The sequence below is a fragment of the Nothobranchius furzeri genome, chromosome 3 (genome assembly GCF_043380555.1).
Source record: "Nothobranchius furzeri strain GRZ-AD chromosome 3, NfurGRZ-RIMD1, whole genome shotgun sequence".
NCBI classification, from domain to species: domain Eukaryota; kingdom Metazoa; phylum Chordata; class Actinopteri; order Cyprinodontiformes; family Nothobranchiidae; genus Nothobranchius; species Nothobranchius furzeri.
In genome coordinates, this window is record NC_091743.1 from 68,210,634 (window position 1) to 68,237,653 (window position 27,020).

The following is a 27,020-nucleotide window of genomic DNA, read 5'->3' on the forward strand; positions in this document are numbered from 1 at the left end:
TGGTGGAGTGTGGAGCAAAACCTGGAGAGGAGCAGGGAAGAGTAGTCAGGGCTTTTCTGGCGGCAGGATAACCAGGAAAATTCACAGGATCTAGTAAGTACACAGGAACTAGCAAAAACACAGGATCGAGACAGGTTAGAGGCTAGAGCTACCCAAACAGAGTAATCATCCGGTGTGGTGTAGTGTCACACTGCTCCTTAAATCTCCTGGGCCTTGATGACAGAATCAGCTGCAGCTGGTAGCTCTCAGACACGCCCACCTACAGACAAGGCTCAGGCCCTGTCCACACGTAGCCGGGGATCTGCCAAAACGTAGATATTTTTCTACGTTTTGGCCTGTCATCCACACGAAAACAGAGTTTTTTCACATGAAAACAGATCTTTTTAAAAACTCCGGCCAAAGTGAAGATCTGCATTTTCTCCGTTTTGGGTGTCTGCGTGTGGACAGACAAAACCGGAGTTTTAAGGTCCGCAACGTCACTTTCCGCGACAAAAAATGCTGACATCACGTGTGCGACCTGTGTTTACACTAGCCGACAGCATGGATGCCCTCAGAGCTGTGCTCGCTTTATCAATTGTCCAAGCGCTTTTTGCTTGTTTGTTTTTGCAAGCAGAATTACTGCTCCTTGCGGAAGACCACAGACAAAGGACGAGGTTAAGAACGGGGGAAGTACTGCCGCCTACAGGTCTGGCATGTCCTTAACAACGTATTTATCCGGGTATGTGTGGACAGAGTTTTTTTTTAACGAGGTGGTGTGGATGCAAGTTTTTGGAGGGGCGGATATTCGTTTTTTAAAAATCCCAGCGACGTGTGGACTAGGCCTCAGAGAAAAACAGGGTTACAGACAGGCAGCTATTCACAATGGGGTGGTAGAATGTTTCCATATAGTTTTGATAAAACAGTCTGAACTTGAAACTGACAGCAGAAACATAGAACAGTTTCAAAGAGTTTTACTATTAAGATGTAGATGAGAAAACTGATAGAAAGTGGCTCCATCCTTCAACTCTGGCAGATCTCTAAAAAAGAAGCAGGAGAGTTATCAAAATGCTAGTAATTACAATCTTGGTAAGAGAGGTAAGTGATTACCCTCGTTTACTTTCACTTTCAGTTTTTCACCTGAGACATGAAGAAGAGCAGCTGGCAGCTGTTTGATCAGAGCACAGCAGGTCATCTGGAGAAAAGTATGGACAAAAGTGAAGTGATGACTGATTTCAGAACAGTTAACTTGCACTCACTTTTCTTTTTTATGGATACGTGTTTTCATGTGGCGGTGGGAAACTGGGATTTTTAGGAAGGAGGAGATCCAGTAAGATGAAGATGAGTATTGGGGAGAATGAAAAGAGATACTTGGTTTCCTGAGTGCTACTTTGAGACAAAACTGGCAGACAAAAACCATGCTGTTAGAAACCCTAACCCTAACCTGCTGAAACAGTCAAAGTAAATGAATAGGTTGTCACAGGATAAGGTAAGCTGGTGTCGGCGCCAAAATGGTCAAGAGGTCATCTACAAAATGTATTGAGCTGAAACTGAGTTCTTAGGTTGAAAGCTTATCGAGACGTGTTTTCTGGTTAGAGTTTGTGCGCTGCTCAAACATCAGCTCCAAAGGAATTTCCTGTTTTGGTCTCTGCTCTGTTTCCAGTAAAAGCCATGCTTATCTTACTTGCTAACAGTGAACTTGATGTGATTCCAAAATGTTCCTGTGTTCCAGACAAGAAGTCTCCACTTACAGCTTCCACGAGATGTGCTACCAAATATGGTCTGGTTCTAGTCTGTTGACTGTGAGCTGAAATGTTCAAAGAGTGGGCTATAAAAGGGGACCACTCGTGATTGTCTTTTGGCTGTCCTGAGCTGTGAGCAGATTAATAAAAAGACCACGCTGTCTAGGCTGAGAACTCCGTCTCCGACTCCTTCTTTAAGAATAACAGAAAATGCCCACACTGGTTAATTAGCTCTCTAGATCTAGAAGAGGTATTTTCAGGAGCAACTTCTTCTACCTGGTCCACGTAGGTCAGACCTTTCTACGTATGCCAAAGTCGGGCCTACACTGTGACTCTTGGCCCTTTTTGAGCCGATTGTTCTCTTGTGTGAGAATCTTTGTGGTCGGGGAGTGTGTTGTGTGTTATAAAGGAGGAACAAAAAACAATTAACACCTCACAATCATCGCCTGATCAGCAATCCCGCAGTCACGCCAATATCACAACTGTTAAACATTTTGCTCATCCCTCATGTGGGTATCACACTGTTGAAGCAGCACTGCGACCCTAATGTACCGGGAGCCTCATTTATCAAGCTTGCTTACGCACAAAACGGGGTCGGAAAACTGCGTAAGCAACTTTCCACGCAAACTTTGGGATTTATGAAAGAAAAGTTAGTGGAAAAATGTGCACAACTTTAAGTTGACTAAGGACCTGGCTTATGCACATTTTGGACATGGAGAACACCTGCAGTGCTGCTGCTTGGAAGGATAAAATTATGAAATCCTGCAGCATTATCACTTGTACTGCTTTGTTTTCACACAGAACAAGACACCCCACACGCACGCACACACACACACACATGCATGCTCACACACACACACATGCACGCACACACACACACACGCGTGCGTACACACACAGCCTCAAGCGCAGAATACGGAATGCAGAAAATCAGCAGGGGGACAGATTGAGACAGATTGTCATGCGTCTGTGACAGTGTGTGTCCTGTCACTGTGACCCAATTATTCATGCGCCCTGCCTACTTGAACAAGGGAGATCTCCGTTTGGGTGACTGGTTAGCGCGCTTGACTTTCACCTGGGAGTCTGGGGATGGAATCCCAACTGGAGCTTTTTTTATATCCGCCACAGATCTCTCTGAAGAATTCACAACATTGACGGCTTCAGCAACAATGTGCCACTCCGTGGATTTTCTCTTATTTGTTTTGCAAAAGCACTTCCTTTCATTTCTCCACCTCACCCACAAGTACCTCAATTTCTGCTTCTGTGAAATTGCGCTTCCTTGATCTGCCTTGATTTACGGTCGCCATGTCATTGGCGGAGCGCTGCAACAGCTGGCTTATGTTTACGCATGAGATCCACAGGGCACTTTGCATTGACTATTTATGTAAATGGTAGTGGTGAGGGCGGGATGTGATTAAAAAGCAGCTGATAACCTTTCTAGATAGTTTCTGATTTAATGAGTGGAGATTGCGTGCAGCTGTGCGTACTCCATGTTTGATAGATCACAAACCTACTTGGCGTAAATACATTTTTTTTGCTGAACTTAAGTACGATTTTAGTAAGAATTCTACGCAATGTTTGATAAATGAGACCCCAGAACCACTCACACAATGCATGGGTCAACACAGCTGCCCAGGTACTTCTGTGTTCATACTCATTGTCTCTTTTAATTTTTGCACTTTCCTCCAATCACAATAACAAGGATTATCAAGAAAGTGTGGTGTTTGCTGTGGTAAGGGTGTCCTTTGGTAAGTTGGTTCTAGGATCTAAGCTGTGCCAGATTCAGTAACCCCAAAGATCACGTGATGAAGGTTAACTCACCAAACAAGAGATACTGGGACCTCATCTTGTAAACATGCCTGAGGGAGAGACTCAGTGGTGACTAAATGGTGGCCTGGCTGGGTACAGGTTCACATTGTCAAGATACGAGCCAGGAGGAGGTTAGGACCCAAAATGCAGAACCCAGGATGACACGAGGCAGGAGTGGAGATTAAGTAAAATCATTTTATTGAGGATGAACAAAAACAAAAATAAATCCAAAGGGCAGGAAGCCAAAAACCAAAAAAATCCAAATACTGAACTGGAGATCCAAAAAACACTAGGGACTCAAGAAGCACTGGAACACTAGAGATCAAAACGAGATGAGACTGACAGAAAACAATGGACCTACAAGCACACAGAGGCACAGACAGGGTTATATACACTGGGGAGGATGAGAGGGAGATGAATTGCAGGTGTGTGGGGAGAGAGAGACCAGGTGAACTCAATCGCTAATTAGGGAGGAAACAAACATAACCCAAGAATAAAAACTAAAGACAAGAAGAGCAGGAACATAACCAATAATCTAAGGAGGGGGGAAAAACCTCAAACACCGATGGGAAAAACATACTAGAGAGACAAATAACATGAACAACTGTAACTACAGGAAAATGATCTAAGATTAAAACCTAAAGACCTGAAGACCTGAAGGGCAGCAAACATAACTAGTATTCTAAGGTGGAAGCTGAAACTAGAGGAAAACACTACAGAAAGAAAAACTACAGGGGTGTGACTAAAAGGGGGGCAAGGGGGCAAGGGAGCACAGGACCTGGAGGGAAATACCTGGGGGGGAAGGAAACCTAGAGGGGCTGCAGATCTAGGAACACAGAAAGAGAAACTACAGGGGCGTGACTAAGGAGGACCACGGGGAGCACAGGACCTGGAGGGAAATACCTGGGGAGAAGGAAGCCTAGAGGGGCAGCAGCTCTGGGAACACATGAGGAAGATGTAGAGGGTGCTAGGATACACAACAGGAGAACCTAGAAACGGATGGAGAACACAAGGAGACACATGAGGGAAGGGGCAGACGCAGACCATGACACACATAAGCTACATGAGGTCTCACCACAATGGACCCACCACCAGTAGGAGGTCCTTTTAAAGGTTAATGAAACAGTAGAAAGTGTAGGCCTTGAAGGGCTGATACAGCTCACTTCATTATGAGGTCGTATCTTTTTAGACTAGCAGTCAGATTATCATAAAAAGCAACATTGTATGTCTGTCAGACTCCTGAATGAAGATTAGACTTAAGAAATACAATCTCACACACATACACAACTCTGCTCTTGAGCACAGGTGAGTAGGAGGTGGTTGAGATGTCTGAGATGCATTGAATCCAGCTAAAGAGGAGGTGAGGAGGAAGAGGGGTGCTTTAAAGAATGCCTGAATGACACATAGTTGGAATTAGCAGCTGTATTTAAACCATGGCCAAGGGGTGATTTGCTCAAGTAAATCAAGCACGAAATTTGTCAGAGAGGAGGAATCACGTAAACACCAAGGGTGGAATTATTTTGACAGTCAGGGGAAGTGTGAATGACAAAAAGAATGGAGTGGCAGGAGTTCACCCTGGCAGGAAAGAGGCAGCATAAGAAAGGCTAGATCCTCCTTCCTTGAGCTTTATGCATTAATAGTGTGACACAGATGTAGAGGTTTTTGTTTGACGCCTGGTGTGACACAGCATCGTCTGAAAGCTAATTTGTTATAAAAGGTGTTCTGGCTCAATATACAGTATATATATATATATATATATATATATATATATATATATATATATATATATATATATATATATATATATATATATATATATATTTGAACATTTCATTGGCATTAAGGGATCCTTGTATAATTAATAAACTTCAACAAATGGTCAGAAATGTTACTTATAAAGAATTTCATGTCTAGTTTTAGAAGTAAAAAAAAACATTTATTACACCTGTGTTACGTTAGCATCCTGTTAACATTATCAAAACATAATGAAAGTAAAATGAGTCCATGTCTGCTCATCTATTCATGTTGCGTCAGATGAAGAGGCCTCTTCACTACTCATCAGATTGCTGGCATCACAGTGATAACATGGGCGATCGTCCATTAGACCTTCAGACTGGTATAACAAAACAGGGTTTTCAATATTCATACCAAGTCTGAATAAAAGCTTGAACTTGTCAGGCCTGGATGCATTTAAATATTGAGGAGCCTTCCATCATTTCTTTCCCAGGAGCAGCTCTTGAGACAAAAGGTAAGAGAGAGGAAAGGCCAGGCTTGGTCAAATGGTTTAAAAGTGCTGATATCTGCATGCCTTTGAAAATCAAATGCATTTCATTTGTCAGTGTGGCTGCCACCTTTGAAATGTCTTGCTTTTGTGACCAGGGAACCAAGTATGTGGTGTGTTTTGGGGGACATAATTTAAAAACTGATGTTACCTCACTAAGAGGCCGCCAGTACCAAATGATAGTATCGTGATACTTGGATGAAAATAATATACAAAAAAACTGACCAGAATCTTTCTAACTGAGAACAATTTTCATTCAAATGTAGTGGTTCGTTTTCATTAGGGGTAGGGATGTGACTGGTGAACATGTAGAAATTGAATGAAACTACCTCCCTCCCATTTTCATTGGTTGTTGGTCTCCTTAAGCCTGCCTCCAGCTCCCAGTTCTTCCCCCAGGTATAGCAAAAAGTTTGTCCACAGAAAGTAGGTCAACAAGAGAAACCAGGAGATGAGTATCAACACATGGATCTCATCAATGAGAAATGCATTGATTGGGTCTTTGATATAACACAACATAGCCTTAAAAGCATTGCAAAAAGGCAGAGAGACGAACTACGTGGCAATTAGCCGCAGTTATATTGGAACATCTTGGACGCTCCCCTGAAGCGAGGGGATGCTGTTGTTACTTTTTCAGTCTATTATTTACATGATATGCTTCCAAACACGTCAAACTCCACAATTTTGATCACTCCAGACAGAAGGTCAAACATAAAAGCAGTATAAAACATCTGGAAACTTTCAAAATAAAAGTTACATGCAGGCAAACCAACATAATTTCCTGTTAAACACCCCATAAATGATGTATGTCGATGATGTAAACATAACAGAAAGCAAACCACAGACCTTTTCTGATGCATGCAGCTATCTTTCTCCTTGCTTATTATTGTGTGGACTTCTGAAATCATGTGTGGTGTTGCAATTCTCCCATGATTTTGTGACCTCATGAGATCAGCTGTGTGGGACGCTTGTGCTCCTAAAATTGCTTTTGTTGGGAATGAGCTTGCAGGTAGAATGCCGCTATTGTGTTATGCTACTGCTTTCACGGCCAGTGTAAAAAAGGGACCAGGTTCAGTTAAGTGCAGCACATGCTTCAATAAAATAAGCTAACTGTGTTTAAGCAAGTAGTGAAAACGGTTCAAATTGGCTGCCACATTTAAACCAATCATTCTCCATCATTTTGTTCATCTTTAAATGCCTTTATGACTCCTAAAATGCTAAACCGGGTTAACGCACGGAAGAGTTTGTGTAGAATGTAATCAAAGAGTAAAAAGGTTAGGCTTTCGTTTATTAAAGGAACCACAAAAATGGTTTGTTGCTGCTCCCAGAAAGTGTATAGCTTCAAGGATAACCACAAACACCAACAAAACATTGTTTCTCTTTAAACAAGAAAACTTTAGTAACTTTTTTCTGAAAACCAAAGCAACCCTAATTTTAAAACTTTATGGTTAACAGCTGTGGACAAGATCCTGCTTGTCCTGAAGGACTCAGGAGGTTCACCCCACAATCAGACCACTGCCAGCGGTCCTGCCATGCCATCTGGGATCTGATCAAAGTGATTTCCTTAATGAAAATCTCAACATGCAGATGAGGAGGTCATCTGGGATAAGAAGCAGTTGTGTTGCTGGCAGAGACAATGGTCAGCAGGAGGTCCTGTCAAGTGCCAGTTTAGACCCCTTCAACCCTCGTAAATAAGACAGGAAAGGCGGCCTCTGGTCATTTTCACAGCAGGACAGAACTGGATTATTTGTGTGGGTGTTTGCATGTGCAGCATGTGTTGTGGGAGCAGGTGTGAGAGCAGTCTGCATATTCAGAGTGAGGAGTTGTTAATTGGTGCCTCAGGTGACACCACAGACTTCTGGTCAAAACTGTAAATCCTCAGTGGATCAGACAGGACAGCAGCTTTTTCTGAGCCATCCAACTGGACAGGTTGTGATAGAGTTTCACTGATGCTCATCATAGAAACGTATCCCTCACAACACTCCTTCACCGTTACTCTTCAATTTCCACAGACTGTTGAGCCTCCTGTACTTCAGACACATTGAACTTAAGTGTTTGTTTTCTCTCAGATACTTTAGTAAAGTTGGTCGTGTGATTTAGAATTATTTCAATGGAAGAATGTTTGAATGTGTCTTCATTGAATGGTTGATTACAAGTTAAAAAGAAATGCTTAACAGAGTCTCCCATTATCTGGCAAAATTAACACTTCTTTGTTGGTAGGAATGAACGACCTTGGCAGCAAATTGGTAAATTTTCAGATTTGTGAGCATGTGGAAAGAGAAATAAAATTCTTCTAAAAATATGGCGTTTTATTCTTTCTGCGTTGTGGGTCTGCAGAAAAAAACATTGCACTTGTTTAAATACAGTAGCAGTGGCTTAAGTAAAAAAGTATCTAGAAGCTGGTGTCTACTGTGTTTTGTTGCACCATCATAACTATTATTAACCGAGGTAAAACATAGCTGGATGAATCATGATGTAAAGGTTAGCAATTGGAAGAAGAATTGGACTTTAACAAGAGCCTGAGCATGTCGTTTCAGAAGTTGTTTTTTTCCAAACATTTTATCATTTTACAGTTAAAGTAATTATTTTACTTTTTAACTTTTTACTAAGTGTTTCATGTACTTTCTGTTGCCTATTTAAGCTATTTGTTTCACTGATGTGAGAATAAAGAATTACAGTTTTTTTATCACAGCTTGTTACATCTAAGTATCCCCAAAAGGTTAGCCACATTTCATGCAGTAACGTGTGGTTAAGTTAACTGCTGGGATTTTAGACTCCATCTCTTCTGTCAGCGGTGGTTCTTATTGCACATAAAGTCAGCTGTTAGATCTAACGAGGTTGTGTACATGCCTCTTCATTTGTATGCAGCTATGGAGAGTTCCTCCTCAACTGAAAGCTGGTTTCACATTGACCAAAACCCCTGCAGTTCAGCTACTCAGATTTTCTCATGCTTTGTTGTCTTTTGTTTAAACATTTAAAACAAACACTTTTTTTCTGTTTGGTTGCGTCTTCTTTTACCTCCTAAAGTCTTGCTCGGGTCACAAGTGTGTTTCTGTGTAAAATGATAATGAATATCTCATCAGTTGTAGGTTGATTTTTGAAAAACGTTTGTCAGGGGTAAAACTTTTCACTTTCTTCAAGATTGGTGAGCTAACAGCTAGTTTTATGCTAACCTTAAATGGCTTTGATCTCTTAAATTTCAAAGTGATTTATGCAGCATTTTTTATTTAACATTTTCACTTGCAGTCCATATGAAACTATTGACATAAAATTTGTGGTTTACAAGATTGATGATGATGATAAAGATGATGATGACTGTTACGGCTGCCGCCTGTCCGACCCAGTAGTGCACCAGAGATTGACACTGCTCCATCTGCAGCACCACAGACAGATCCTTCTCTAGCTCCGTTCACTTCAGCACCTTGGACAGAGGCACGGCAGAATGCATCTCTACCCTCCCCCTTCCTTCAGAATTCGGTGCAGCTACCGGATATCAGTCCTGATTACAGGATGTGGCGGTCTACAAAAGCCTGCGCCTTTCAGTCATATGGGGGGACACAATGCTGTGCTATCATCCTGGCCACATTGAACCAGCTAAGAGGAGCTTAGCTACAAGTGCAAACTCATGTTTTAAATCAAGTAGAGGAGTTTGCGTCGTTAGCTTGTAGGTGGCCTCAAGCTCATTGATTCAACTCAGAGGAGTTGATATCTGTTTTAGACAGGTGTGAGAAGAGCTTTAAGCCCTCATATTTCCAGGTTGAATGAACACAATGGGGTTATGTTCCATAAGCGGGATGCTGGAGTTCTAAGGAGTTAAAAGCTCAGGTTGTTTCATTTCTGGTGAGTCCAGTTTCAGTTTGCAGATGTTTATTTGAATAACCCTTTTTAGTTAGGTTGCTATTTTGTTCAGTATTTTAACCAGATGATTACTCGTTAGAAGTGAGAAGTCTTTATTTTGTATTTTATTAGTCTAATAAATTGGTTGTTGGAAGACATGTTTGACTTTACCTAAAAGTCTGTTGCTTTCCTTGTAGAGGAAACCTTCACCCCTACTTCACACTGGAAGCATCATCAGAGGAGAATGGCTGCAGAATGGTTTATTCACAAGTTTTGTTGCATGCCATTACACCAGGTGAATCTTGGCCAAGGAGCAACTTCTCTGCTCTGCTCCTCGCTGGACTCATGAGATCACAAAATCCTTCAGGACTTCAAAGGTCACATTTTGTTTATGCCATCTGCCATTAAACCAAAAAAGAAGGAGATCACATTTAATGTCATATATGATGCTTTTTCTCTCCACTGCCAGGATTAAAGCCATGAAAAACACATGCTGCACTTCTGGAACAATGCAATGAGTAAATAAGCTGTTAGATCACTTGTATTGATGTAATCTACATGAAATCGGATTACAGCAATGGAATTTTTTTTTGATTATCAGGAATTTTACACTGAAATTGTATGTGATTGGTTCTGGTAAATAACTCCATGACTGTAATCATCTGGGATGAAACTGTCATGGGTGTAAAAGTTTAAAAGAAACAACAGCATATTACAATAGTGCCATCTCTAACATCTTTACATCCAGTCTTATGTTCACAATCCAACTTAACAGACCATGAAGAACTTTCAAAATATCCCTCAGATGCATCTCTCGTAATCCAAGTTGGCATCCAAAGGTTAGCTTCAAGCCAGAAGGTGAAGGGTTGCCCACCTTCTGCTCGGGCAAAGCCATGCTTATCATGGGCAGCAGTAGCTCAGGAGGTAGAGCGGTTTGTTCAGTAACACTTGCCTACTAGTGGTGGTCGAACAGACCGGTGGCGCCAGTGTTCGGCAGCATAGCTTTCATTAGTGCGACCCAGGGCAGCTGTGGCTAGCTCATCATCACCGGCATGTGAACGTGTGAATGACTGATTGTGTTGTGAAGTGCCTTGGGCAGTTGCAGAACCCTAAAAAGGCGCTATACAAATACAGGCCACTTACCTATGGACAGGTCGGAAGGGCTGCCCTCTAAAATCATGTCTGTAGTGCAACCCAGCTGCAGCACCAACGACATTCGTGAACAAAAAAGTCTAACGTGGAACTTGCTTCTGCAAACTGAGTAAGAATGATTTTAACCCTTTGATGCATAATGGTCACTACAGTGGACAGGTACTCAAAATTGTTATTTATTTATTTTTGCTATTAAGCACAGCTGTTGAAGACTTTTGCATGTGAGCCCCTCCATTTGGACTTCAGTAAGTCAAGCCAACATATTTCATGTTCAGAATGCACATTGTCCACTGAGCTGGACATGTAATAAATTATTTGTAAATTAACAAAATGTTACAAAAAATATTTGTTGAAATTTGTTTCATTCACACCTAAAGATGAATGAAAAAAATTGTTTAAAAAATCATGGTTGAAGATTTCATAATTCATGCATCAAAGGGTTAATTGGTGGAGCACTCCTTGTTTCAGGCCCACAGTATGTCTAAACGTCTCCTGTGTGCATATGTCATCTATTGGCATTTTTTGGACTGACAAATATTGTTTGGAAAATATTTTGTATATTGCCCAACCTTAGTGTAATATATATATATATATTATATATATATATATATATATATATATATATATATATATTTTTTTTTTTTTTTTTTTTTTTTTTTTTTTGAACAGAGGCTGTTTCTACAGGTGGTAAGATAGTAACTAAATATGACCAGAGGGGCCCTAAAGTCCCAATAACACTCATTAACATAACTCCCTACTTTGACCCTGTGCTGTCTGAGTTGTACCACTTGTTAACTTTACACACATATGCAGCACACAGCACCTTTGAAAACTCTGGTTCCTTTTAATGTTCAACTCTCCTGCAGTATTTAATGTTGTTGAAAGTAGTTTTCAGATGGTTTTTGTGTGTGTGTGTTGGGGTTTACTTGAGGAAGGTCAGAGGTGTTATTTTAACAGTTATGATGGGTTTATGTGCAAAAACAGATAAAAAGCTATTTTTGATCCAAAATCAAACTTTTTTTTTCGACTAATGCCACCTGACGTGAGAGTTATCTGATTTTTGCTAGTGAACTCTTCAATTCTTGAACACACCATGCTGTTGTGTACAAGCGATCACATTAGATTGGTGTGTTTAAACACCATGAATCATTGTTTACTCCAGAGTCGACTGCAAAGCTGCTGATTAAAAACTCTGAATCTGAAAATGAGTGTGCGGAAACGAAACCTGGCACACAACTAAAGAAACCAACAAAGGCAGACAAAGTTCTGACAGAGAACGAGTGAGTAAATGAAATCAGAAAGTTTTTTCAATCATTCTGCTGAATGAAAACAACGACACAAATCAGGAGAAAGGAAACAATGGAAGCAGTTAAAGGATGCAAAACACAAAACTAAATCAATAAAACATGTTTCCTAAATGAGCCCAACACAATGCAGAATCATAAAATACGAACAAAAAGACTAAAACATAAAAAGAACCTCAATCCATAACTCAAAAATCAATAGACTGTGACATTAAGAGGTGCAACTCCTCCAAATGTTATCTTTTTGAAGTTTATTCCTTGTCACGTTATTATTTATCTAGAAATTACAGTCTCCTTGCTCATTTAAATTGCCACATTGCAAAAGATATTCAGTTACGGGGTAGTAGCTCAACAGGTTGGGCGGGATGTCCAGTAATCGGAAGGTTGCGGGTTCGATCCTGGCTCTGGACAGAGAATTCTGCTGTTGTGTCCTTGGGCAAGACACTTAACCCACCTTGCCTGCTGGTGGTGGTCGGAGGGACCGGTGGTGCCTGTGCTCGGCAGCCTCGCCTCTGTCAGTGCGCTCCGGGGCAGCTGTGGTTACATTGTAGCTCATCATCATCAGTGTGTGAATGTGTGTGTGTGAATGGATGAATGATACACTGTAGTGTAAAGCGCTTCGGAGTCCTTACTCTGAGAGGCGCTATACAAGTGCGGGTCATTCATTCATTTCATTTACAATTCTGGCCATCAAATGTGAGCTCAGCTTTATTTTCTCCTTCTGCAGGCTGCAGCCATCACAGTAAACCTTGTGTTACAACAGAAGCATGGACTGCCACAAGCCGCCGTGCACTCTCTGCTAATTCACCATTTGTTTGTCCCGGCAGGGACGCATTGAGCACACAGCATACTCCAGCAGAAAGAGGAAGGGATCACTATGCAGCTGGCTCAACAAGCTGGATTTGACTCCAATTATGTTCAAGTTCCAGGTATCATACTTCTGATTATTTTTGTTTGACAGACTTAGCTGGGAAGCATGATCAGCAGGACAACTGCTTAAGATTATTAATAAATTAAAAAAAAATCAGTTTGTTGACATTTGCTTTTGCTTGTTGACTTGATCTGACAGAAAAAAAAAAGTGAAACATAAGTTCATTTTTCATAGATCTTTTTCACAACACTTAAAAACATTTTGCAGCATGTAAACTTATTTCTGCTAAAGAGTGTTTACTTTTCACAAGATACGTGACTCTAGATGCTCAAGTTTTAAATGTGGTAAAGACTGTCAGTGTACCTTTATGTTTTATTGTGGAATCGCTGGATTTTTAATAAGCTGTTGCTACTTTTGTATACCTACAGTGTAATCTTCCTTTTTGGTAGGTTAGGAATGTAGTGATGCACTTTGAATTGTCTTTGTGTTTGAAATGTGCTAAATGAGCCTAAGTCACGCCCATCTACTTCCGGACCACGTGTCCCTGGAAGAACACAAAAATTAATGCAAGTCAATGAGGCTAAAAATGCTATTTTCCAATTCCGTTTCTTATGTGCCATCCATCCATCCATTCATCCATTTTCAGCTGCTTATCCGGGGTTGGGTCGTGAGGGCAGCAGCCTAAGCCGAGAGGCCCAGAATGCCCTCTCCCCAGCTACTTGGGCCAGCTCCTCCAAGGAAATCCCTCCAGTGTGTCCTGAGTCTCCTCCCAGTTGCATGTGCCTGGAAAACCTTACCAGGGAGACATCCACAAAACAACCTGACCAGATGCCTGAGCCGCGTCAACTGGTTCCTCTCAACATGGAGGAGCAGCGTATCTACTCTGAGCCCCTCCCGGATGATCGAGCTTCTCACCCTATCTCTAAGGGAGAGCACAACTGATCTCGTTCTTTTGGGCACTACCCAAAGATCCTGACTATAGGTGAGTGTAGGAAGGTAGATCAACCAGTAAATCAAGAACTTTACCTTCCAGCTCTGTTTTTTCTTCACCACGATAGATCGGTACAACCCGCATAGCTGCAGACACCGTTTTGAGCCAAGGATTTCACATGTGATGTCCATGAATTCTAAAGACACATTTTGATGCCAAGTATGAGCTTGTTTTCGAAAGGGGGGAAATTTTGGATTTTGTGGGAAAATACGTCCAGAACTAAGAATGCATTTCATCAAAGTGATGTCATAGAACCAGACACGGAGAAAATCAGAGGGAAAATGGCTGTAAGTACTACAAACATCATATCCTTCCTTCAGGAGGAAAGAACCACCATGAATGTGACCATGTGGTAAGTAGCAGCTATGCTAGGCGAGAGGAGCTTCTGATGTGACGTTATATATGTGTCTGATTTGTAGTCATGCTAACCACGAACTTTTACAAGCTGATGAATCTCAAAGTACAGGACAAGCATGTTCGAAACACCCATCCATTACTTTTAATTTAAACAGATTAGAAAATAGCTTTTTTTTTTACCCCCGTTGACTTGCATACATTTTTTCGTTCTTCCGTGGACCCATGAGCTGACCGGAAAGGGAGGAGACGTAGGCTCCCCATTTGTGTTGCTATAAGCTAACCAGAAAAATGCCGAGATGAAAGGGCACATGTCGCCACCTACTGTACCAGGGTGGAATGAATTTCATTTGAGATTTTGATTTTCTAACGTACATGTAAACTTAGAATGACTTAGATGTGCATGTAAACAGAGTGAGCTACTCTACAATGTCACTGATTTTTGTCATTGAACTTTTATATCAAATTCAATATCCTGATGCTGCAATCCCTATAGGTGTCGTCACTTGTTGTCGTCAGCTCCTGGTAGCAAATGCAGGAGTGTGAAAACAGCCTTTACAAGTAAAAATCTTAGGAACAAGTACATTTTTATAAAACTAGGGGTTTCTTTTCAAAGGTTTAATTTTCTTTACCAAGAATGAAAGAGTAACATTTGAACCCCGGTTTCTGTGTAGAAACAGCAAACAGGGATATTTTGGTTTTTTGCTTTGGGTGAACACTCACAATTCTTCGAATGAATGGAGACATTACAGATCAGACAGCACACGGGGGAATATGTCACGCCAGAAAGTCACAGGTGGGCACGTGACAAGTCATTAAGTCTCTGCTCTGTCCCCGTGTAGTAGGCAAGGCCCTGGGTCAAATGGTTACTGTGACTGCAGAAGTGTAGCGGAGACAGACAGTGATCATAACAGGCCAAATGGGCAGGTCTAATGGTGCAGCAGGCTGCAATTACAGGCTTTTTTGACAGCTGCTCACCTCCACTCGGGCTCACCGACGATGGAACGAAACCAACGACTATCCTGTGGAGGACATTGTTAGCACTCGAAGAGTTATCTCCTAGGTCTCACTGTAGAAAACGATGGTCCACCACACATAATTTAAGGGCATCACTGCACAGAAACAAATTCATGCTTTATGGGCAAAAGCCCTTTTTCATGGTAGTCAATAAGTATTTGGGTAATATCAAGTCTCATTTTGAAACTTTCATCCTTTGTTTTAAAGGAATGGTTCAAATCTTTTAACCTAAAGGTTGTGAACAGTTAGCTTGATTAACAACCTCAGCTGGCAGAAACAGGGATTAGTTCTGCATGTTCGCAAACGGATAATCAAATAATAACAATAACTTCAGTAAATAATCACTTTAGATGTATATTAATTCAAAGCTGCTTAAATGAACACTTTAAACTGCCATTAATTTCATATCAAACATCTTTTATAACATATGAATAACATAACCAGAGATAACATAACAGAAATAATAGACTCTGAACTAGAGCTGCTACAGACAGCTACAAATTTTTTTATATAAAATTCTACAAAAATAACCTGCATGCAAAATTATTAATATTAAAATTATTCTTTGTAAAGCTGAGTCATAGCAGTCTAATCCAAAATTCAAGACTCAAGATTCAAAGATTCTACATTGCTATTGCGTCTACGGTAGCCACATGCATCTAAAAGGATATATGTCATCAACCACTTCTAGTTGTCAATCCAGCAATCATGACTGTTCTTTTATTTTGTATTCTTTTCTGTATTCTAATCAACTGATAATTTATATATATATATATATATATATATATATATATATATATATATATATATATGTGAGCAACGACCAAAGCCCTGCTGTGACCAATCACTAGTCAGTTATTCCAATCTATTACTGTTTTATTGTAAACGTCCCCCTTTGAATATTCCCTCTCACCTTCTGTTATCATAATGGGAAGCTAAATGTGAGGACACATCTCTTATAGGTCATAATCTACACATCTGGGGAGAAAGCAATTTCGAGCCATCAGTTGACAGTGGGGATATTTCTCTGGGTATCATTTTTCCAAAGTACATCATCAAAATACTAATTGTGCTGTTCTAGAAATTTTCACAGCTCCAATCCATCTGTGAGCAGTACATTAAATAAATAGACGGTTCTTCCTCTGAAAACTCCCCCTGCAAATGTTCCCTGGGGTTATGCACCACATCTGTCTGCTAAGAGGGCAGTGTGTCCTCCTACTGAATTACTCTGCAGCACTTAAAGAGCATCCATTCTTTCTCTGCAGGAGAAACCTGCCCACTCCCTGCCTTTCCAACTGGCTGCAGATTGTTACTGTTGATGAAGAGTGTTTTCTTTTTCTTTCCCTGTGTATGGCAGGAGCTGCTTACGGTGTGTGTTCAGCTCATTTAAGTCGATGAAATTATGAACATGAAAGTAATGCTGCAGAATTTGATCATGCAACCTCAGGCCAAAATGGACTAAATGTACCCTCTCCTAATAAAGTCGTATTTGAAAATATTTATTGACCTTTGATTTTCTTGCAGTTTGTACAAAATCAAATATTAAATAATTCACAATACTTGCCAAGGATGCTATCTGCAATATCTTAAGTACACTTTAACTGCTTTCATGCAAACTACTGGCAGAAAGCGTTTAAAAATGTAAAAGGAAGAAAGTCTACATGTTTAACTTGCATTTTTATCAGCCAAATTGCATCAGATTTTGAAGTTTTATGCAAATTTCAATGTGTCAGGACATGCTGGTGAGTGGATCGGAGGTGAGGATCCAAATGCTGGGGAGAAGGCAGACATGCAGGCAGAAAGATTTTTAGAGGGAATTTAATCATGGACACACGGGACATGCAAACAATGAGGCAACAAGAGACACGGAACTGGAGGGGTTTAAATACAGGAGGACTGGGAGCTGATTGGGAAACGAGAGGCAGGTGGGAGTAATCAACAGAGACACAGGCTGAACCAAATGGGGAGACAGGACAGGGTGTGACACAATGCACATTTCACTGTTGAGCCTGCTTTTGAAATAATGTACAATAATTATTTTTTTTATGATTCTGGTGCACACAATACGTTTGTTATTGATACTTCTGTATTTAGAATTATTTTAAAAACTGACAAAGAACGTTGATCTAATTAATGCAAATGTAATTAAGGTTAGCTAACCAAAAAGTTTAAATAAAATGGCAGCCTTATCGTGGTGGAGGAGTTTGAGTGCCCTAATGATCCTAGGAGCTATGTTGTCTGGGGCACTTAGTGCCCCTGGTAGGGTCTCCCATGACAAATTGGTCTTAGGTGAAGGGTGAGACAAAGAACGGTTCGAAGGATCTTTCATGGCGGTTAAAACGAAGAGTCGGAGTACCCGGCCCGGAGGGTTACCGGGGTCCCACCCTGGAGCCAGGCCTGGGGTTGGGGCCCGTGAGCGAGCGCCTGGTGGCCGGGATTTCGCCCATGGGGCCCGGCCGGGCCCAGCCCGAACCGGATACATGGGCTTGTCCAACTGTGGACCCACCACCCGCAGGAGGAACATGAAGGGTCAGGTGCAATGCGAATCGGGTGGCAGACCAAGGCGGGAGCCTTGGCGGTCCAATCCCCGGACAAGAAAACTAGTTTTTGAGACATGGAACGTCACCTCGCTGGCGGGGAAGGAGCCGGAGCTTGTGGCAGAGGTTGAGCGGTACCGGCTAGATATAGTCGGACTCACCTCGACACATTGCATTGGCTCTGGAACCCGAGACCTGGAGAGGGGTTGGACACTCTACTTTGCTGGAGTTGCTCCGGGTGAGAGGTGGAGGGCTGGGGTTGGCTTTTTGTTAGCCCCGAGACTCTCTGCCTGTGTGTTGGGGTTTACCCCGGGGGACAAGAGGGTAGCTTCCTTGCGCCTTCGGGTCGGGGAACGGGTCCTGACTGTTGTTTGTGCTTATGGGCCAAATATCAGTTCAGAGTACCCACCCTTTTTGGAGTCCCTGGGACGAGTGCTAGATAGTGCTCCATCAGGGGACTCCATTGTCCTGCTGGGGGACTTCAATGCTCACGTGGGCAATGACAGCTTGACCTGGAGGGGTGTGATTGGGAGGAACGGCCCACCTAATCTGAACTCGAGCGGTGTTTTGTTATTGGACTTCTGTGCAAGCCGCAGTTTGGCCATAACGAACACCATGTTCGAACATAAGGATGCCCACCGGTACACTTGGTACCAGGGCAGCCTAGGTCACAGGTCGATGATAGATTTTGTAGTCGTATCATCTGACCTGCGGCCGTATGTTTTGGACACCCGAGTGAAGAGAGGGGAGGAGCTGTCAACTGATCACCACCTGGTGGTGAGTTGGATCAGATGGCAAGGGAACATGCCGCGTAGACCTGGCAGACCCAAACGCATAGTGAGGGTCTGCTGGGAACGCCTGGCAGAAGAACCTGTCAAGACGGTCTTCAACTCCCACCTCCGGCAGAGCTTTGACCACGTCCCGAGAGCAGTGGGGGACATTGAGTCCGAGTGGGCCTTGTTCCACTCTGCGATTGTCGAGGCGGCTGTTGCTAGCTGTGGTCGTAAGGTGGCCGGTGCCAGTCGTGGTGGCAACCCCCGTACCCGCTGGTGGACACCAGAGGTTCGGGGAGCCGTCAGGCTGAAGAAGGAGGCCTACAGGGCGTGGCTGGTCTGTGGGTCTCCGGAGGCAGCAGACAGGTACCGGATAGCCAAGCGGGGTGCAGCAATGGCAGTTGCCGAGGCAAAATCTCGGGCGTGGGAGGAGTTTGGTGAGGCCATGGAGAAAGACTATCGATCGGCTCCAAAGAGGTTCTGGCAATCTGTCCGGCGCCTCAGGAGAGGAAGGCAGCAACTCGCTCACACTGTTTACAGTGGGGATGGGGAGCTGCTGACGTCAACTGAGGCTATAGTCGGACGGTGGAAGGAATACTTTGAGGAGCTCCTCAATCCCACCAATGCGCATTCCGAGGAGGAACCAGAGCTGGGAGGCCTGGGGATGGACTGTCCGATCTCGGGGCAGAAGTTGCTGAGGTAGTCAAACAACTACACAGCGGCGGAGCCCCGGGGGCGGATGAGGTTCGTCCTGGGTATCTCAAGGCTATGGATGTTGTGGGGCTGTCATGGTTGACACTTCTCTGCAACATTGCGTGGTCATCGGGGGCAGTTCCTAGGGAGTGGCAGACCGGGGTGGTGGTCCCCATCTTTAAGAAGGGTGACCTGAGGGTGTGTTCCAACTATAGGGGGATCACACTCCTCAGCCTCCCTGGAAAGGTCTACGCCAAGGTACTGGAGAGGAGGTTCCGATCGATAGTTGAATCTCAGATAGAGGAGGAGCAATGTGGTTTTCGTCCTGGCCGTGGAACTGTGGACCAGCTCTATACCCTTGCAAGGGTGATGGAGGGGGCATGGGAGTTTGCCCAACCAATCCACATGTGCTTTGTGGATTTGGAGAAGGCTTATGACCGTGTCCCCAGGGGCACCCTGTGGGGGACGCTCCAGGAGTATGGGGTGGGTGGCTTTCTGTTAAGGGCCATTCAGTCCCTTTACCAGAGGAGCGTGAGTTTGGTCCGCATAGCCGGTAGTAAGTCGGACCTGTTCCCAGTGAGGGTTGGACTCCACCAGGGCTGCCCTTTGTCACCGGTTCTGTTCATCACTTTTATGGACAGAATTTCTAGACGCAGCCGTGGTGTGGAGTGTGTCGAGTTTGGTGGCAGGAGAATCTCGTCTCTGCTTTTTGCGGATGATGTGGTCCTCCTAGCTTCATCCAGCTCTGACCTTCAGCTCTTGCTGGGTAGGTTTGCGGCCGAATGTGAAGCGGCTGGGATGAGGATCAGCACCTCCAAATCTGAGACCATGGTTCTCGACCGGAAAAGGGTGGCTTGCCACCTCCGGGTCGGGGGAGAGGTCCTACCTCAAGTGGAGGAGTTTAAGTATCTCGGGGTCTTGTTCACGAGTGAGGGTAGGAGGGATCGGGAGATCGACAGGCGGATTGGTTCGGCGTCTGCAGTGATGCGGACGCTGAGCCGGTCTGTCGTGGGGAAGAGGGAGCTGAGCCAGAAAGCCAGGCTCTCGATTTACCGGTCGATCTACGTCCCAATCCTCACCTATGGTCATGAGCTTTGGGTAATGACCGAAAGAACGAGATCGCGGATACAAGCGGCCGAAATGAGTTTCCTCCGTAGGGTGGCCGGGCTCAGCCTTAGAGATAGGGTGAGGAGTTCGGACATTCGGGAGGGACTCGGAGTAGAACCGCTGCTCCTCCGGATCGAAAGGAGCCAGTTGAGGTGGTTTGGGCATCTGGTCAGGATGCCTCCTGGACGCCTCCCCGGGGAGGTGTTTCGGGCATGTCCTGCCAGCAGAAGGCCCCCGGGTCGACCCAGGACACGTTGGAGAGGTTACATCTCCAATCTGGTCCGGGAACGCCTTGGGGTCCTGCCGGAGGAGCTGGTGGACAAGGCCGGGGAGAGGACGGCCTGGAGCTCCCTAATTGGGATGCTGCCCCCGCGACCCGGACCCGGATAAGCGGAGGAAGACGAAGACGAAGACGAAGAGTAAATAGAAACATATAATGGGTTGAAAGGAAAGGTTTAATGACTCTAAGAATATTTAAAGTTGAGCTTGTTCAAAGGAAGAGTTGGACTCCACCAAGGCTGACCGTTATCACCGATTCTGTTCATAACTTTTATGGACAGGATTTCTAGGTGCAGCCAAGGTGTTGAGGGGATCCATTTTGGTGGCCTGAGGATCAGGTCTCTGCTTTTTTGCAGATGATGTGGTCCTGTTGGCTTCATCAGAACGTAATCTTCAGCTTTCGCTGGAACGGTTTGCAGCAGAGTGTGAAGCAGCTGGGATGAGAATCAGCTCCTCTAAATCTGAGACCGTGGTCTTGAATTGAAAAAGGGTAGAATGCCTTCTCCAGGTCAGGGATGAGTTCCTGCCCCAAATGAAGGAGTTTAAGTATCTCGGGGTCTTCATGAGTGATGGAAGGAAGGAACGTGAGATCGAGGGGCAGCTTGGTGCTGTATCTGCAGTGATGTGGTCTGTTGTGGTGAAGAGAAAGCTGAGTCAGAAGGCGAGGCTCTTGATTTACCGGTCGATCTTATGTTGCTACCTTCACCTATGGTCATGAGCTTTGAGTGACCAAAAGAATGAGATCGCAGATACAAGTAGCCAAAATGTGTTTTTTCCTCAGTGTGTCAGGGCTCTCCCCTAGAGGTAGGGTGAGAAGCTCGGTCATCCAGAAGGTGCTTGGAGTAGACCTGCTGCTCCTCCACATTGAGAGGAGCCAGCTGAGATGGGTTAGGCATCTAGTCAGGATGCCTCCTGGATGCCTCCCTGGTGAGGATTTCCAGGCATGTCCAACAAGGAGGAGACCTAAAGGAAGACTCAGGACACTCTGAAGGGAGCATATCTCTCGGCTGGCTAGGGAATGCTTTAGGATTCTCCCAAAGGAGCTGGACAGGTGGCTGGGGAGAGGGAAGTCTGGGCCTGTCTGCCTAGGCTCCTGCCCCCGCGACCCGACTACGGATAAGCGGCTGAAAATAGATGGATGGATGCATTTAAAATAAAATTAGAATTAAGATTTTAAAAAGTAACAAAGATAGAGGTTTCTTTCCAAATGCTGGTCAGACTCTGATCCTATCTGAGCCATGGCCTCAGTGTTAAAAAGCACTCTTAATAGTGAGTGTGTATCTTGTCCAGTGACCCAGAGTGCAGCATTCCCCACCACAAACTGGACTTTTTCGTGCCAATTATTCAATAGATAATATCTGTGGTGACTGTCTGAATGGAGGGTTCATTACCACATTGAACCTGAACCACCATTAGCTTCTCAGTAGTAAGGTTACATACATACTCAATATTGCATTTCAGTGGGATGACCTTGGGGGTTGTGGTTTAACACACCGCCTCTCACAGCTGCACTAAAGTCTTCACGCATCTATTAGAAAAGTCAGTGGGTCACACTCTGCACGGGCATTATTTCCACATTAAACGCCGATCTGCTCTCGTGCACCTACTGTCTCAGGTCGTTTGTTATTCCACAGACAGCCATATTCTCCGCACAGGGAATCTAGGGCGTCGGGCTACACCTTCTTCATATTTCCTTTTAATTCTCAGCCTGGAGGAATAGGCTGGTGTGATTTTCAAACGGACAGAATAACGCGAACATTAAATCCCCACTGTGCTGTAATATCCCTATAAGAACCTGTGTTACTCCAATTGTGTCACATCTGTGGTTCGATAGGCACGCAGATTAATTTGTTAGTTCAAACAGGTGGTTGTATGTTTTTTGTTTTTTTATTTTTTTTTCTGTTTTGGAAACGGTTAAGGCCTCCATCCTTTTTTAGGTGATAATGTTTCTGTCTGTGTATATGAATGTGTTCCTCACCAAGTGGATGGATTAAATAAAAACTCTCAATGTCTTTATTTAATGTGTATTTCAAACTGGTTAAGTTTTGCAGTCAAATTAGTTCAGTATGTCCACCCCTGTCCTCTACACCTATTTCTTGCATTAACCATCAATAGAAAATAGACAGGAAATGCTCAGATCAGCAAAGTCAGACAGATCTACATCACACTGAAAATTTACACCAATGGACTTAGCTCTCGACAGGGAAGGCTGCACTGATTTAAAGTTCAGGAGAGAGCAGCTAGTAGCACCTAGTAGGAGCTTACAGTTAGCATTAGCAACTCCTTCAGGCTTGTGTTCTTTGTGAAGATAAAATATAATAGTTGCATAGCAAACAAAGTGAGAGGTAGAGTTGTGTTGTTATTAGCCAATCAGAGGCGAGACGTCCACAACCTATCTTCTGCTCACCTCTACTCTGGGTCACTTCTAGTTCCTGAAACAGGAGCATTAGAGCTTTTTCTTCACAGAGATTGACTCACAGGGCTTTCATTTAAACTACTGATAACTGCAAATCTTTTGAAAAAAACTTTTAACTTAGTCTTTAATCAGATTCAAGAAGACCACTACAGCAAAAGTAGCTAAAACTCTATGTGAGTCTTTCACAATCACAACACATACTTCAGATATCCAATTATAGCATAAAATCACACATTACATCATTTTCCAGATCTGACCACATTTCTTGGCATGAGCCGAGGTTAATTTGAAACTCTGGCACAAAGGATCAGTGGGATCCCTGAATGCTGGTCCTGTAATTATGTTGATAGTTTCAGTCATCTGCCCCAAAGACAAAACGCTGGCATCGCTCCCTGAAGAAGTGCTTGAAAAGAAGCTGAGTGAAACAGTTCTTGAGTCCTTCTTCTCTTTTAAAAACAGCGTTTACTACATGAGGGACCTCCCCTCCTGTGCTGCCTAGCTTTTGTCTGGCAGAGAGAGAAGCAGACACGTCGGTGTCTTGTTTCTTCCTCCAAGCTGTATCTGTTTTGTTGGAAGTCTCTAGAACTCAATTTCAAAGTCATTTAAAGCTTGTCTGAAGGATGAGTGAGAAACAGAGGTGTAAAATGTGCCCTCGTGTTCCTTCAACACAGGGCCGGATTATCATTGCAGGGGCCCCTGGGCACAATGTGATTAGCCCCCCCCCCCCCCCCCCCCCCCCCACACACACACACACACACACACAACTGCAGTTAAAGAGATCCCACTGTCAAAGTACAACAGAACGTAAAGATCTAAATGATCTAAAAAAAATTATACAGTTATTGACAAGTTTGCAAAGATTAAATATCTGCATGCTTTTTGTTTGTCTCCTGTCTCCTTCCTCATCTGGTCTCCTGTTTCCTTCCTCCACTTGTCTCTTGTCTCCTTCCTCATCTTGTCTCCTGTTTCCTGCCTCCTCTTGTCTCCTGTCTCCTTCCTCCTCTTGTCTCCTGTGTCCTTCCTCCTCTTATCTCCTGTTTCCTTCCTCCTCTTATCTCCTGTTTCCTTCCTCATCTTGTCTCCTGTTCCTCTCCTCCTCTTGTCTCCTGTTTCCTTCCTCCTCTTGTCTTCTGTCTCCTTCCTCCTCTTGTCTTCTGTCTCCTTCCTCCTCTTGTCTCCTTCCTCATCTTGTCTTCTGTCTCATTCCTCCTCTTGTCTCCTTCCTCCTCTTGTCTCCTGTGTCCTTCCTCATATTGTCTACTGTTTCCTTCCTCCTCTTGTCTCCTGTCTCCTTCCTCCTCTTATCTCCTGTCTCCTTCCTCCTCTTGTCTCCTGTGTCCTTCCTCATATTGTCTACTGTTTCCTTCCTCCTCTTGTCTCCTGTCTCCTTCCTCCTCTTATCTCCTGTTTCCTTCCTCCTCTTACCTCCTGTGTCCTACCTCCTCTTGTCTCCTGTCTCCTCCCTCCTCTTGTCTCCTATTTCCTTCTTCGTCTTGTCTCCTGTCTTCTTCCTCCTCTTGTCTCCTATTTCCTTCCTCATCTTGTCTCCTGTCTCCTACCTCCTCTTGTATCCTGTCTCCTTCCTTCTCTTGTCTCCTGTTTCCTTCCTCCTATTATCTCCTGTTTCCTTCCTCCTCTTGTCTCCTGTTCCCTTCCTCCTCTTGTCTCCTGTTTCCTTCCTACTCTTGTCTTCTGTCTCCTTCCTCCTCTTGTTTTTTGTCTCCTTCCTCCTCTTGTCTTCTGTCTCCTTCCTCCTCTTGTCTCCTGTTTCCTTCCTCCTCTTGTCTTCTGTCTCCTTCCTCCTCTTGTCTCCTTCCTTATCTTGTTACCTGTCTCCTTCCTCCTCTTGTTCCCTGTCTCCTTCCTCCTCCTGTCTCCTGTTTCCTTCCTCCTCTTGTCTTCTGTCTCCTTCCTCCTCTAGTCTTCTGTCTCCTTCCTCCTATTTTCTCCTGTTTCCTTCCTCCTCTTGTCTTCTGTCTCCTTCCTCCTCTCATCTCCTGTCTCATTCTTCCTCTTGTCTCCTGTTTCCTTCCTCATCTTGTATCCTGTTTCCTTCTTCATCTTGTCTCCTGTCTCCTTCCTCATCTTGTCTTCTGTTTCCTTCCTCATCATTTCTCCTGTCTCCTTCTTCCTCTTGATTCCTGGCTCCTTCCTTTTCTTTTTGTTTCCTTGTTGGTCTCCTCTCTTGCCTTCAGAAAAACTGCTTTCTGGCCTTTCTGTTAGTAAATTCATTTACAATGTCATCAAAGTCCAGATTCCTGACAAGCTGAGATTGATCAGCCATCAGTGACAGTGCACTGAGGTGCTGTTGAGTTTGTGGTGTTCTCAGTTCATTTTTATTCTTGCCATTTGTGAAAATCATTCCCCTTCACAATTTGTAACTGGTAGCAGGCGAGTTGCAAGCTTTTCAAAAGTGTGGGGGATGTTGTCTGTACCTAAAATAATTATGTTATTCATCTTAGTTTAATTTCCATAATAGCTGAGCAGGTGCAAACTTTAGACGTGTCACGCATGTCTCCGTTTTAAACATGTTTAAACTGTTCAGAATACAAATCCAGGCTCTGTCTCGTTAAATTGGTGTAACTAAGGTTTGCACTGAATGAAACATTACATTAAACCATGTTGAAAAGGTAAGAAGAGGATCCGATTAAGTCGTTTTTTCCCCTCCTTTACAGTCACGGAGTGCAGCGTAGTGCGCATGGCTCTAGGGTTAATCAAGTTTAATTGTTTCTCTTTGCAACAATCTTCACAAGAAGGCAAAAAAGTTAAATGGCAGGGTTGCAGATATTTCCATTTGACTGTTTATTTTGACGAATAAACTCAAGGATGCTGGCTGTTATGAAATAATTACCCCGATGCACACTGATACAGATGAGCTGACATTTAAATCGTTACGCACATCGCGGAGGTAACTAAATAAATCAAGAAAAGTTTGCCATCAGAACATCAGAGCTTTATACTGGACATTGTGGTCAGCACAGCTTGCAGCGCACACAGTGGACAGTGAGCTGAAGATCTGTAGAGGGGTTCACAGCACAGCACAGAACCATGGTGCATGCGGTAAGATTCCCTCCCACTGAAGCGGTCTGGAAACCCTGTCTCTCTGAGGGATGTGTCACTTGGAAAAATGTTCTCTGATTATGAAACTTTGGCTGAATAGCGCTTGTTCCCGTCTCCAATATGGAGAAGCATGACAAATCCAGTCTGTCTGAGGCGGAATAGCCTCTTCAGCTCAGAAAGCACCTGTAGAGACATTTGATCACACACGAAGTTCATGTGGAGCAGAAGCGGTCAGCCCACGGCAGGTGAAATGTTCCTAGCCTACATGAGGTGTGTCACGTTGCGGGTGTGGATGACGGCGGACCATGTGTGGTGGAGCAGATCAGGAGGCAGGAATGCAGGTACGGATGAAATAAAAGTAGTTTTAATGGCAGAGCGGGAACGACAGAAGAAAAAACCCGCTGACAACAAACAACAATGAACCGACAAGACAATGAGAAACAGACAGGGCTTTATAGACTGGGGCATAATGGGAGGCAGATGAGCTTCAGGTGTGTGGGGAGAGAACCAGGTGAAGGCAATAACTAATCAGGGGGAGGAGCAGGAAGGAGCAGGGGAGGCCACCGGACCTGACTGGGGAAGGACACACACACACACACACACTGAGCTGGGGAATGACACACACATACACACACCGAGCTGGGGACAAAGAGGCTGGAGCTAACTGGAGGGGTTGGGGATGACCTGAAGGGCTACAAACAGAAGACACATAAATGAGATGCAGACAAAGGACACATGAGGGCACTATGAGACACAAAAGGGGAATCTAGAGAGGGATGGAGAACATCAGGAGACACATGGGGAAAAACACAGACACAGACCAT